General features: G+C 43.0%; 1 long non-coding RNA gene across 1 annotated transcript; it reads left to right on the top strand.

Moving 5' to 3' along the window:
* Positions 1–8,300: 8,300 nt before the first annotated feature.
* LOC105357813 (uncharacterized) lies at positions 8,301–9,552 on the top strand. The gene is made up of 3 exons (XR_002872809.2): positions 8,301–8,656; positions 8,757–8,894; positions 9,042–9,552. It is a non-coding gene; the product is annotated as an uncharacterized LOC105357813 (long non-coding RNA).
* The last annotated feature ends 5,267 nt before the right edge of the window (positions 9,553–14,819 follow it).

The following is a 14,819-nucleotide window of genomic DNA, read 5'->3' as shown; positions in this document are numbered from 1 at the left end:
CGGGCCTGACGTGAATTAAGGCGTTTAGCTGTACGTAGGTAGGCGAGATTTTTATGATCCGTCCAAACGATGAACGGATGTTCAGCCCCCTCGAGCCAGTGACGCCATTCCTCCAGAGCGAGTTTAATGGCGAGGAGTTCGCGGTTACCGACGTCATAATTTCTCTCCGCCGTAGAAAGCTTCCTAGAGAAGAACGCACATGGTTTCAGTTTCCCCGAGCCAACCTCCCGTTGGGAAAGAATCGCTCCCACACCAGAATCGGAAGCGTCGACCTCGACAACGAACTGTCGGAGAGGATCAGGCTGTGATAGAATGGGAGCGGAAGTAAAGAGGTGCTTAAGTCTAGTGAATGCGGATTGAGCTTCGGGGGTCCAGAGAAACGGTTTAGTAACGGAGGTGAGTTGAGTCAACGGAGCGGCAATGCTGCTATAGTTCCTTATGAAGCGACGGTAGAAATTTGCGAAGCCGAGGAACCTCTGAAGTTGTTTACGGGAAGTGGGAGGTTCCCAGCTGGTGACGGCCGCGATCTTGGCCGGATCGGGGCGAATGTTACCAGAGTCAATGATGAAACCCAGAAATGAAATGGTGGGTACATGAAACTCGCACTTTTCGGCTTTAACATATAGTCGGTTCTCTAAAAGCCGTGAGAGAACCTGGCGGACATGGTGGGTGTGTTCATCCAGATCGCGTGAATAAATAAGGATGTCGTCAAGGTAAACAAAGACGAAGCGGTTCAAAAAATCACGAAGAACATCGTTAACGAGATTCTGGAAGGTAGCAGGAGCGTTGGTGAGCCCAAAAGGCATCACCAAATACTCGAAATGACCGAGTGGGGTGTTAAAGGCGGTCTTCCACTCGTCCCCCTCCCTCATGCGAACCAAATAATAAGCGTTACGGAGGTCCAACTTGGAAAAGACTCGAGCGTCCTGAACAGAATGTAGAGCAGAGTCAATAAGCGGAAGGGAATATTTATTTTTAACAGTAATTTGATTGAGGTCGCGGTAATCAATGCATGGGCGCAAAGTTCTGTCCTTCTTCTGGACGAAGAAGAACCCCGCACCGACCGGAGAAGATGAGGGGCGAATATGACCAGCCGAGAGGGCTTCCTGGATATATTTTTCCATTGACAGTTTCTCAGGGCCTGATAAATTAAATAGCCTCCTCTTAGGCAGCGTAGCGCCTTTAACTAGTTCGATGGAACAGTCGTACGGCCTGTGGGGAGGAAGGGAACCAGCCCTGGTCTTACTGAAAACAGCCCCAAGATCGTGGTAGCACGGAGGAACCCTAGAAAGATCGATCTCCTCAGGATCTGGATCACAACGAGGAGAAACCGAGGGTATGGCGGAACGAAGACAATTAGCCATGCAGGTAGTGCTCCAGTTGGTAACGTGGAGATTAACCCAATCGAACTGGGGGTTGTGAGCGCGAAGCCAGGGGAACCCTAGAATGATGGGAGACTGGGGGGTCTTGGTAATGTAAAACTGAATGAGTTCGTGATGATTACCAGACGTGATGAGACGAACGGCCTTAGTACGGTGGGTTATGTGAGTGAGGACCTGACCACCCAATCCGGCCGCCCTGACAGGGATATCCAAAGGTTCTGTGGGAATGTTAAGCTCAGAAACAAGACAGTCATCAATGAAACTCTGCTCAGCTCCAGAGTCGATAAGGGCTCTACCTTCAAAAACACTAGAAGAAAAACTTAACTTGACAGGTAAATAAAGAAAAGGTCTCTCGGTAGAGAGAGAAGATTGACCCACCCGTGGCCTGCCTTCTAACGGGGGGTTCGGGAGTTTAAACGAAGCTTACATTGATGAACGAGGTGACCGGTCTGGCCGCAATAGAAACACGCCCCCTCATCTCTTCGTCTCTGCCGCTCCTCAGGGGTGAGCTTAGAATGTCCAATCTGCATCGGTTCCTCTGTGGAGAGTCCGACAGAATCGTGAGACATAACATGAACATAGTTAGCAGCAGGGAATGGAGGAGAAGCACTGGTAAGGAGTCTCTTGTCTTGACGGGGGCGCTCAGCATGACGTTCACGGAGACGCACGTCGGACCGCAAGGCCGCGGTGACGAGCTCTTCAAAAGAGCTAGCCTCGGGTTGCGAACATAAATGGTCTTTAATCGAGTCATTAAGGGATTGGTAGAACACCCCTTTAAGGGCTATATCCGGCCAACCCGCCTCCACAGCTAGAATCCGAAAGTCTATTAGATGGTCACTCACGGATCTGTGGCGTTGTTTGAGGGCTAGCAGTCGGCGGGTGGCCTCCTCCTCCTTGCGGGGTTGGTCGAAAACCAGCCGGAACTCGCCTAAAAAGCGTTCGAAAGGAACTTGAGAGATGGGATTAGCGGTCAGGTAAGCCTGAGCCCATTGAAGCGCTTTACCCCGGAGAGAGTTCACTATAAGGGTGATTTTGCTGTGGTCTGCATGATAGTGCCGAGGTGCCTGCTGGAAGATCAAACGACATTGCAGGAGGAATCCCCCGCAGGCTCCTACGTCACCCAGGAAAGGCTCAGGAAGGAGCCGGATGTTTTCGTGAGCTGCTTTGTCTGCAGCGGGGCCCGGGCTTCCGGTGGCGGAACCCGTGTTGCTGGCTGAGGCGTTAGTAGGTCCTCGGGAGGTTAAATCCGTCAGAGCCAGAGAAATACCGTCCAAGCGACGGAAAAGATCCTGCTGGGCGGCGGCCATCTGGTTGAGGGATTCAGCTTGCCGTCCCAGAGCGATGCCTTGGTGAGTGACGGCCAAGCGGAGTCCCTCCGGGTCAGCTGGGTCTGGGTAATGGCCAGTCCGTTCTGTCATGATCGGACTACTAGGGAGACCCAGATGCTGGAACCCGGAAGAAACTCAGGAAGGCGTTGTATTTAACAGGATGTTTTAATTATAGAAGTCAGGGGACGTCGTGGATGCAGGAAACTGCTGTGGCGAGGTGGAGCGCCGAGGACGGCGTTCACAGTCCGTGACGTGGTGGAGCGCCGAGGGCGGCGTGACCGGCTTGAGGCGAGACGTGGACGCTGAGGACAGCGTAATCAGCTTGAGGCGAGGCGTGAACGCTGAGGACAGCGTAACCAGCTTGAGGCAAGGCGAGGACGTCGAGGATGATGTAATCAGCGTGGAGCGAGGAACCAGCGTGACCAATGGAGTGAAGACCTGAAGACGTGAGACAGACGGTAAGTACAAGCTAGGATTACTAAAGCGAGAGTAACTTAACTTGAGGCCAGGCGTGATCACCGGAGTGAGTATAACGGACTGGCGTAGTATGCTGGGATGGATCTCCTTAAGAAGGTCTGCCAGGTGATGAGATGATGCAGGTCAGCTGGTTCCAATGAAGGAGCAGGGAGGGGAGGAGTAGCAGCCGGAGGAACCGTGACATGAAGGTTCTTTTCATTTATGGTTTAAATTAATTCAAGTTTAGGAAAATAGCCAAATGTTTGAAAAATGGCTTTAGTTTTTTAATGCCTAATAGGTTGTATATATTTTTCTAATACGATAAATTACAGAGAAAAACTAAATACTTCATCTAAATTCCCAATTCTATCCAGAAAAAGTCAGAGTTAAAGATGAGAAAGATGAAAAGATTAGAGGAAAGTAAAGACGTGTATATATGGAAGCATTTGTGTAACATAATTAAAAATAAAAGTCAATCCCAGAAATGCTTTTCATTTTCAAAATGAGGTTGAATCAAAATTAAAAGGAAAAAGCAATCTATCTAAACGCTTTTTCTTTTTCTTCTTCAACACAGTTTATTCTGTCACTTAATTAAAATGATCATGAAAATGGTTTCTGACATTTTATTTTCAAAAAGTTCTCTGGTAAATGTGTAACAAAATTCAGTTAGAAATGTCTAATTTGACAATTAAAATGGATTCACAGAAATGCTTTTTCATTTTCTAAATGTAGCTGCATCAAATGACTCAAAATTAAAATGAAAAAGCAATACTTCTAAATGTTTTTTTCATTTTCTACTTAAAAACTGCTTATTTTGTGTCATAATTAAAACCAAAATGCAAAGACAGGATTGTATTTTGATTTTAACATCCACCCTGTGAATACTGTCAAAAAATTCAATTAGACTTAGCATTTCTAGAGGGCCGGCTGCTAACAGACACAGACATGCTAGGAGCAGTGCGGCCAGGCTTGTAGCTTTGTGTTAGCGGCAGAGGAGAGGCTTTGTGACGGTGTAGGTACCATAACCATTAGGCCTGGAACTTCCATTCGTGGTCCATTCAGCTGAGGATGACGTCACACTATGGTAGCCCCACTTGGACAAACTACATACATTCTGCTCAGGGTCGGCATATTTTAATTCCATGTTTTCTTTTGTGACCTTAAGTTCTTTTCCCTCATAAATTGTGTCTGACAATATTCTTTGTCATTTTTTAAAAAGAGATTTTGTCACAATCCACTTGTTATTCCAGTTTAAGTTCAGCCGTGGCTGAAAATGTTAAAATGTTAAATGTTGTTAGCATGGCTAAATGTTGTTCTTCTGGGTCCATTCTGTCAATAATAAAGCACTGGGTGCACAGATTAAAAAAACTATAAGTGAACATGCATTCAATAATAATCATAACAATAATAAAGACACATTTAGAAGACAATCTCGCTTTATGTGGGAGCTCTGTTTGTTTACAACAGACGTCATAATATCTTCTTCTATGGTAGTGTCGTAATTTATCCAGACCAATCACTGTCTGACACATCAATGGACCAACAGACAGCCAATCACATGATGTGACGTCAGCACTAGTGGAAGGACCATGAATGGAAGTTCCAGGCTGAACGGTTATGGTACCTACACCGGCTGTGCACACTGATGATTGTACACAGCTTCTCAGGACTACGTAGGACTTCCATCAGATGCCTAATGCTAACCCTTCTTCCAGCCAATGCAATCCCCTCTTTGCACTTTTATTTTAATCATGACACAGAATAAGCGTTTTTTTAAGTCTCTTTAAGTTTTCATCAATGATTCTGTTTCTGATTCTGATTGTCTTTTTCTCTTTCTTCTTGTTTCTCCTGCAGTTTTGAGATCCTCTATAAAAGAGTTGGAGATGATGCCGTTTTGCCTTGTAACATTGATAGATCCTCTGACCGTGATCTTTACTGGTCCATCTACAGACTTGAAAACCCCGTTTCAGAACTAATAAGCTGCAGTGGAAATGTCCAGAGTTCAGCCAGAGCTTTAAGGCTGAGTGTGAGCAGTGACTGCTCTCTGCTCATCAGATACATCACTGAAGATGATGCTGGTCAATACGCCTGTCAGCGCAGAAACAACAACAACATTGTCAGCGTTGTGGATCTGAATACTTTGAGCAGTGAGTATTCTGGCTAGAAGAATTCTGGGACTCCATGAATGTCAACATTCTGATCTGATCCAAAAAAAGGTCACGCCCTGAAGAGACTCTGACATGTGAACTCATGTAATTATTGAGGTCAAACTGCTGACAAAGCATGTTTAGTATGAGAGATGTGAGAGAGTCAGCTCATGGGAGAAAAAATCACAACATTTCATTCTTTTACATAGCAAATAGGTTGAATTGATGAATCCATAAACAGCAAAGATCAATGTCTCTCATGATCACTGATTAATCAGGTGAACTGAGTGTTTGACAGTTTCTGTTTTGTTGAACTGACTAACCTCCAATCTGTCACACATTAAAAAAGTCAATGAAGGACAAAAGTAATAGTCTGAAAACTTGATTCTATTTTTGTTTTCCTTTAGTCTCTTGGTCTCCTTCAGATGTTCATGGAAGAGTGGACCTAACATGCTCCTTCAAGGGCTATGATGTGCCTTCTTTCTCTAAAGAACGTCATGGCTGGAAGAAAAGCCGCATCATCTGGATGAATGAGACGGGATCTCAACTGACGATGAGAAAGTGCAGATAGATGCCGTCTACGTTCTCACAGGTCAGACATTTGGAAGGGTTTAACTTTAGAATTGTGTTCTATAAATGAGATTATTCCACAGTTTAGAAACAAAAACACTTTCTGTTCTTTTCAGTGATTCCTGTGAATCTTTGCTCCGTCAGGATTTTCAGAATAAAACAAAACAAACTACTATTGTCAATCATAAATGTCTAATTTGAACTTTTCTAGATAAATGTCACTGTTGTTATTTTTACCAAACTATCAGGAAAATAAAGTGAGGTAAAACCTTTGAACTCATTTCTGTTGGTTGTTATGCAAGCGTCACAGAAGAAAAGATAACTAAAAATAAAAGAATATTATCTGTTGAAACAGGTTTTTATTATTATAATTATTATTGAATTCAATAAAACACTTCTCTTTAAAGCAGGTTTGTTCTTTACTGACAGAACCTGTTTGGAGTTTATTTTAGAAAAGCATAAATGAAATTACAACCACTCAACAGTTTTAGAGGAGCTTGAGGAAATGTATAACAATAAAGAAGAAATGAAAACCTAAAAAAAACTCAGCAGCAGGAAAAAATCTGATAATTACGGAACAAGTTTGTTTACAAATGTTCATTTCTCCAGACTTTGATTCTCTGTTGATTTAACCAGATGTGGAGAGTGGATTGTTCATTTATTGTTGTGGTTTTTTCCATTTGTTGTTTTCTGCAGATGATATTCCTAAAGCAGGTTATGCTAGTTACCACGGTAAGTTTAAGGCTAAGGAAGCAGTGTTCTGAGTCAGTTGATGATGCTGATCACAGTGCAGCACTTTTAGCCACATGCAGCTATGTTAGCCTTACAGATAGAGAGGGGGGGAGGTTAGATGTGTGTAGTGGAAGCTCAGCAAAAACTGGTGGGAAGGACAGCGGTGGTGAGTAGAGAGAGGGCAGCGAGGGAGGTGGTGCAAAGAGGGGGGCGGGTGGCGCCTAGAGGCAGGCAGGGGGGGCGAGTATTGCCTGAAGGGTCACCCACAGCTTTCATTTGATTCTTGTTCTGTCAGTCTTTGACTTTGTCATGTTTGATTGTTTAAAGTTCAGAAGTGTCACCTTTCTACCGTTAAAAACACTTTTTGACTCATTCTGTTCACATTAGAATGAAGAAAACCTTCTTGAATGGATCTGAGGAAAAGATCTGTTTCTAAAGAAAGAGGAAAAAAACTCCCTTGAGGAATTTCAAAACTGTGTGTCTCTTTAATGGTTTAATGTCACAAAAATAGAAGCAAAGTCTTCATTTTCAGTTTTATCTTTATTCATCATTGAAGAGGAAATCAAACCACGACTGAAAAACAGAAATGAAAGAACAATTTCATATTAAAAGACTGAATTGAATTAATGTCACTTTTAAATTTATCTAAAAATCCAGACTTTGATGTCAGTTATGAAAAAATATTTTTTAACATTAATATATTTGATCTTTTAATAAAATTACCTTCAAAACAAAACTTTGCAGATATAATCATCTTCTTGTATTTCTTCAGTGATTTTGTTAGTGACTGTTATGTTAAAGGTTCAACTTTTTCTTCTTTTCTCTCCTGCAGACATCAGTGAACAAACTGAACATCTTCATCACAGAGCTGGAGATGTCGTCCTTGTAGAACTACATCCTCCTCTTCCTCGTGCTCTGATGTTACATGGCTGAACCAGAAAGATCCAGATGAAGCACTGAGACCAGAAGTCCACAATGGAAGTGTTGTCCAGAGTTCAGCTAGAGCTTCCAGGCTGAATGTGAGCACTGACTGCTCTCTGCTCATCACAAACATCTCTGATGAAGATGCTGCTCCATGTCTCTGTGGGCTCAGGAACAAGAACACGTTTGAGGTGTATCTGAATACTTTGAGCAGTGAGTATTCTGACATGAATAATTCTGTGACTTCATGGTTGTCAACATTCTGATCTTTTTCAGAAACAGCTCAAACCCTGAAGAGACTCTGACGTTTGGAGTTTTTCATCTAAACCTTCAGATTCTACAATAGATTCAATATTATTCCTTTATTTACGTTCAGAGTCAGAACTAATCAGTTTTCATCTCAGATGAGGGGGGGATTTATCTCACAAATCCAGAGCTTCTGGGCTTTTCTAATTCTAAGAATGATAGGAGTTAGACCAGACAGACCCGGAGAATCAGGACTAGAAAGACAAAGAAAGAGCTGACAACAAAGTTTCAGCTTCATGCAGAAAACATTTCTGTGGTTCATTTGATATAGTTTTAGATCATTTCTATAATAATGTTTGTTGAAAGTTGTCAGAAAATGATGAGACTCCATCATCCTCTGTAATAGTTTACTCTGAAACTCCAAAATCCAGACTATTTCTGTTTGTTGAACCAAATGAAAACATTTCTCTGAATAGTTTCTAAAATGGTCAAATCAGCTCTTTCTTTGTAAAACGGTCAGCAGGTACATGTGGTCACTGTCAGGACCAAAGGTTTTCATGGAAAAACCTCTTTTCTGTTTGTGTTTTCCTTCAGTTTGTAAAGATCCAGCAGACGTTCCTCCCAGAGGAAGTGGAAGTGTCCCATTCCAGTGTTCACTGAGTAGATTTGATCCAACTATTCCCTGTAGACACAACAGCTTCATCTGGATGAATGAGACGGGATCTCAGCTGTCTGGTGACGGAGTTGGCTTGGAGTTTAGAGGACAACCAGACTGTGTTTCTGTTCTGACTGGGAAACATCCAAACGTTCATCTGTCAGTTTGTGGAGGATGAGGAGGTGAAGACAGATGCTGTCTATGTTCTGGACTCTTCAGGTAAAACTGTTTCTATTATTTTGAAAAACAAAGACAAATTGTGAAAGTCAAAGCCATTTACAAATATTGTAGTTGATGCTGGTAAATCTGTTGTCTGCAGATCTTTCTGGTCACAACTTCATCATCATGGTTGGAGCCGTGATGAAGGTGGTGTTGATGTTTCTGGGTGTGGTTGCTGCTCTGGTCTGCATGTCCAGGAGGAGAACCAAAGGGAACGAGGACCAGAGAACTAGAACAAGTACTGTCACTCTTTCACTCTTCATCATCTTCTCATGTGGATGATGTCATTTCCTGTTTCTTTCAGCATGAAGTTGGTGACCTTAAACATTATTTGCACTTTTAGAAATAAAAAAGCTGCTTGATCTTCTAAATTCTGCTTCTACAGGGAGAAGAACTGTTGCTGGTGATGAAGACGCCCTGTGAAGAAGAGATGCAAAAAAATCTGTTTATATTTGTTGTTGTTTATGTTTATGTTTAGAAAAAAGTCTGTTTTTTCCTGCATTTTAATGAGAAATAATCTCTTTGTGCTTTAAATGCAGACATATGGCCGGGGCTATTGAGCACCTTTATTATAAATCATGTGTATTAACAATTAAAAAATAGAATAGATTATATCAAACATATTAGATTAGATCAACAACGCGTCCCCCGCCGTCTCTGTTTACATTCCTCCCGTTCTCGGTTGCTAAGCTGGAGGCTGAGCAGCTTCCTGACCCCCGCTGACCCCCGCTGACATGGGCGAGCAGCCCGGAGTGACACAGCCACCTCAGAGGACCGCGGGGGACGCGTTGTTGATCTAATCACTTTCAGTGTTAAGTCAATGGTACAGACGCCATCTGAGGTCCTCCAACGCCATTTGAGCGGTGGGCGTGGCCACTTTCAATGTTAGGTCAATGGTACAGACGCCATCTGAGGTCCTGCAGCGCCATTTGAGCGGTGGGCGTGGCCACTTTCAATGTTAAGTCAATGGCACAGACGCCATCTGAGGTCCTGAAGCGCCATTTGAGCGGTGGGCGTGGCCACTTTCAATGTTAGGTCAATGGCACAGACGCCATCTGAGGTCCTCCAACGCCATTTGAGCGGTGGGCGTGGCCACTTTCAATGTTAAGTCAATGGCACAGACGCCATCTGAGGTCCTGCAGCGCCATTTGAGCGGTGGGCGGCGCTAAAATCAGTGCTGATCAGACTGCATGGAGCCCAAGCTCCAGAAAAGAGGAGAGAAGAAGAAGAAGAAGTCGTCCACATGAAGCTTCACCTTAGAGGAAAAGAGGAGCTGCTGAACTAAAGTACTCGAGTACTGAGGAAGACTTTCAAGCTCTGATGGATTCTGTAGAACATCTGGAACTAGAATGTAGAAAGTGCTTCAGTTCCATCAGCTGTCAGTCTGCAGCAGCTTCATCTGCTGCCTCCATCCTCTCTCTGTGAGTCTCTGCAGAGTTTTTCTGCAGCTGCTGGTTTTTCTGCAGCAGCAGCAGCATCAGAGCCAGAGAGCCAAAGAAAGTGGAAAGTCTGAGAAGGAAGCAGCTCTGAAGCTCTGCAGCTGACGGTGCAGCTTCAGGACTCATGAGGAGGAGCACATGCACGGCTCTGATGCTGCTGAACGTCTGACTGAGATGATCCACATTCAGAAGAGAGTTTCAGAGTGAAAGACGTGTGGAAGAAGAGAATCCTGAAGGTTTCTGTGCAGACATGAACTCAGTCAGAGAGCGTCTGAATGTTGGAGGATCCAGAAGAAACCAGGAGCTCATGAAGGTGGTTCTGTTGGAGCAGAGAGCAGAACTCTGATCCCAGTTTCAGGAACAATGCAGGCTCATGTTCTGGACTGAAGAGTTCTCCTGAAATGTTCTGTTCAGACTTCTTCAGGATCACATCTGTGTGTGAATGTGGAGCTTTGTCTGGACCAAGCTGCAGCTAGTTCACTTTGAAGCTCCTTCAGGCTCACACAGCAACAGTAGCCGCGTTTCCATGGGCAAAAGTAATCGGAATGAACGCCTGATCAGAAAGAAAATGCGTCATGTAAACGCGCCGTTCGGAATACTCTGCCCCGGTCAGACTCTTTCGGATCAAACTTTCTTTCCGATCGAGATAGGTGGGTTATACCGATCGTTGGTCATGTAAACGGTCATTCCGATCGTGTGTCACTTCTGCTCTGGTTTACGTCATTCATAGACGGTGTTTCGCTGAGAGAAAGCTTTGGAGCGCATACGGGACCAATCAGCTGTTCTGCGGCGGCCCCCTGAAAAGCGCCGCTCCGCTCTCGCCCCGCTGGCTCTCTGCCTCTCTTACACCCCTCACGAAGGGGCTGCCGGGGAGGAGCGCTGCGTGCCCACTGAGGTCTGGACCCGGCACCCGAGCTCTGTGTTTGGGCTCTGGTGCCAGTAGACCGAGTGAACCTCTCTGAGCAAAGCAGCAGGATTTATTAATGTGTTTGGGGGGGGGGGGGGGGGGGGGTGCTTTGTTACATGTGCGTTTTGTTGTGTTGTTATGTGTGAGAATTCGGACTTTGAGCCGACCCGCCGCTCTGGGTTAGCGGCTGCAGGACTCACGAGAACCGAGCAGAGCTCGGCCCGTCAGCTCACACATTTGGGTCGGTGTGTGAGCTTCAAAGCAGAAATGCCGCTCAGTCCTTAGAAACTGTCCAAACGATCACGTGGATTTGTGTTTCCAGTTGTGTCCCGACAAAATAAAGGCTGATGTTATTCAAAACATTTACGTGCAGCCAAGCTAATGTTGTTAGCCCGTGTTTATAGCCTGTCCTAACCTTGGCTTCAAGCTCCGTTTTTGCACAAAAAAGCACTGACCACACGGATTAAATATAAAACGATGAGCGAATAGACGCTTCATAATATTCATAACATTAATAAAAGCAAGTTTGGAAGATCGTCTCGTATATTACCGAGCTACTGCATAAATGTATGTGACAGCAAAGGGTTGTTTACAACGGGACACTTCCTTTCCGGGATTTTCAACAGTACTGCGCATGCCCAAATGATTTATTCCGACCGAAACTGTGACCCATGGGAACGTTTGTTCTAATCGGAAAAAGGTTTTCTGGGCCCATGTGCACGGGTGAATTTTAACCCGACCATTGATCCCATCAAGATATTTTGCCCATGTAAACGCGGCTAGTGACAAAGACTGAAGCTGCTGTGCTGCCCTCTAGTGGCAAACATGGGATCTGCAGCACACATTTCTGCATTTCTCAACATTTTTGAAGCTCATCCAGAGAATGCCAAAAGTGTGCAAAGCAGTAATCAAAGCAAAAGGTGGCTACTATGAAGAACCTACAATATGACATATTCTCAGTTGTTTCACACTTTTTTGTTATGGATAGAATTCCACATGTGTTCATTCATAGTTTTGATGCCTTCAGTGTGAATCTACAATTTTCATAGTCATGAAAATAAAGAAAACTCTTTGAATGAGAAGGTGTGTCCAAACTTTTGGTCTGTACTTTAAATAAAAATGTGTTTTTTTCTTTGTCTTAACCTGAAAAAATCTGTGAATTTATTTAAATCTTTCCCAGTTTTTATTGAAAAAATCTTTGAAAAAATCTTTGGTTCCGGGTCACGGCAAGACGCGTGGTCGCGGCTCTCTGCGGATACAACTATCTTCAAATGACGTAATAAGTTGATTTTCTCCAAAAAGAGAGCTGACCATGGCCCCTAAGAAAACCCAGTAATATGAAGACCTCAAAAAGACCCTTGATGATATTCAAGAAACGCTTAATTCTTTTATGGATCAGGTGTTGGCTAAGCTAACGCCACTTTGGGAAATGATGGAAGAGTTCCGAAGATTTCGGGCTCAAAACGAGCAACGAGAATACCGGGTCGACATTCTGGAGAAACGACTGGACGATGTGGAACAGGAAGTAAGGATGAATAATGTCATTCTCACTGGATTACCGATAAAGCCTCGAATGAAGCTGAACGAAGCAGGAGCTAGCACTGCTAATGCTAATGCTAGCGCTAGCGTAGCTAGCAGTGCTAAACGGAGCGCGGTGCAGAATCTCTGGATCAGCAAATACATTCATTTCCCACATCTAAAGGGATGTCCCTCAATACCATGGAGACCTGCCACCTGCTCCCCAGGAGAAAGGAGACGGATAAACCAGCGATCCTCATCAAAAACACAAGCTAGCTTTGATGACCCAAAGGAAACACCTGAAAGGTTCGGCTGCTTATCTGAACGACCATCTGACCAGAAGGAATGCTGAAATCTCCAAACATGCACGGCTTCACAGGAAGCGTAAGCAGATTGAGAACACTTGGGTTAAAGGCTGCAGGATTTATGTCAAACCACTCGGTCCATCGGACCGGTCCAAGGTTCTGGTTGTGAACACCATGAAGGACTTTGAGAAGTGCCTTATCACAGTCGTCTGAAACAACATGGAGTAAATCAAAGAGCCAAATAATTTCAAGAAATATGACACCTGGATTCATCACTTCCTCTGTATGTCTGACGTCACCTGAATAAGCAGAGATTTCTGACCTGCAGACAACTTGACCTCAACTTTCACCGAGCTGATATCAGCTGAAGAAGGATATGGACCTGAATCTAATGTCTGCAGACATAACATGGAAGAGACTAGAAACTGTTTTGAACCCAGAAGGACAGCAGCTATTCAGCAGAATAAATGCCAACCTTGGACAATCGACAGATTGTGGACCCTTTTTATTCTCCCTTACAGCATTACCTTATTATTTAAAAAAAAAAGAAAAAAATACAAAAAATATATATATGTGTGTATATTGAAGGAAAGAGATCGTCCGTTTTTGAGTTCTTTCCATCCATGCGTGTTCAATAGTCGAGAGTGGTAAAACAAACAAGGATTCAACCGGTTTAAAAATACACAGAGTTTATTTCCCTGACAATAGTTCTAAAGCACAGATTAAAACATTAATGCAGATATATCTGGATTCTCAAGTAAAGATCTACTGACGCACAAGTTACATGCGAATTACTCGTAGATTTTCCTAAGAACAATGGAAGAGTTTGAAAACAGTCTTTTTAAGATGTGTTTGAATCTCCGCCTTCCGGAAAGATCATGGTCGCTGGTCCTCCGCCCCTGGTCGCTCTGATTCGTCAGCTGATAGCCCTCGTGCTTACACCGGCCAATAGCTGAAGGCTGCCAACTCCGGATCCGCTCCGCCTTTCCAGGACTGGGGGCATTTCACCGGCGCACACAATCCATGATCAAAAGGAGTCCTCCTCTGGTCCAAAGTAAATCATACCAGCCAAACGAACACTCCATTGCCGGCACGAGATCAGAGGTCAGCTTCATCCTCCACATGAGAACACGAATCTGAACACTTTCCCAAGGATAAGGTGTTCAACCCAGATAGTAGAAATGTAGTCCATGACATATTTATTGCGTCTCTGGAAACTCCTAGATTTGCACAAAGAAGTCCTAGTTGCTGCTGCAGCTACAAAGCACAAGTGAAGGTCACTGGAGAATAAGTCCTGTTGAGTTCAAAATGAGTTCACTTCACACTAAAGATAAAGCTATAACATAATGAAGAATAAGATATTAAAACATACATTTTCTACAATATGTGTGTATATATATATATATATATATATATATATATATATATATATATATATATATATATATATATATATATATATATATATATATATATATATATATATATATATATACACATACATATATATATATGTGTGTGTGTGTGTGTATGTATATATATATATATATGAATATATAAGTCATATGAATGACTTATAATAACACAATCTGCATAAATTTTAGATAACTGATTTGCCATATTGATTTCGATTTTTCTACATAATAATTAAGTAATTCATCTTTTTCATGTGCTTTATTGATACTTTATGATACTTAATTCGGTCTGATAAAAACTAGGAACCGGATATTGATAAATCATGTAATAAAATGGTTACAGTATAACGGGGTGGGATTATATAAGTTCACTTCCTTCCACTCCCTTTCAAGCAATATTTATTAATATGTCTAATTATCCTAAGTTTGATTAGTTACTGTATGAATGTTTAACTGAAAATTATATTGCTTTTGTGTATTGTTTCTACTTGATTGCTTGAAATAAACCATTTCAAATTTTTGATTTGATTTTGATTTGATTTGAAATGGTTTATTTCAAGCAATCAAGTAGAAACAATA

Source organism: Oryzias latipes, chromosome 2, assembly GCF_053564925.1.
Source record: "Oryzias latipes strain Hd-rR chromosome 2, Olatipes_Hd-rR_3.1".
NCBI lineage: Eukaryota > Metazoa > Chordata > Actinopteri > Beloniformes > Adrianichthyidae > Oryzias > Oryzias latipes.
The sequence above is the reverse complement of the archived record's forward strand: the minus strand, read 5'-3'. Positions and strand labels throughout refer to the sequence as shown.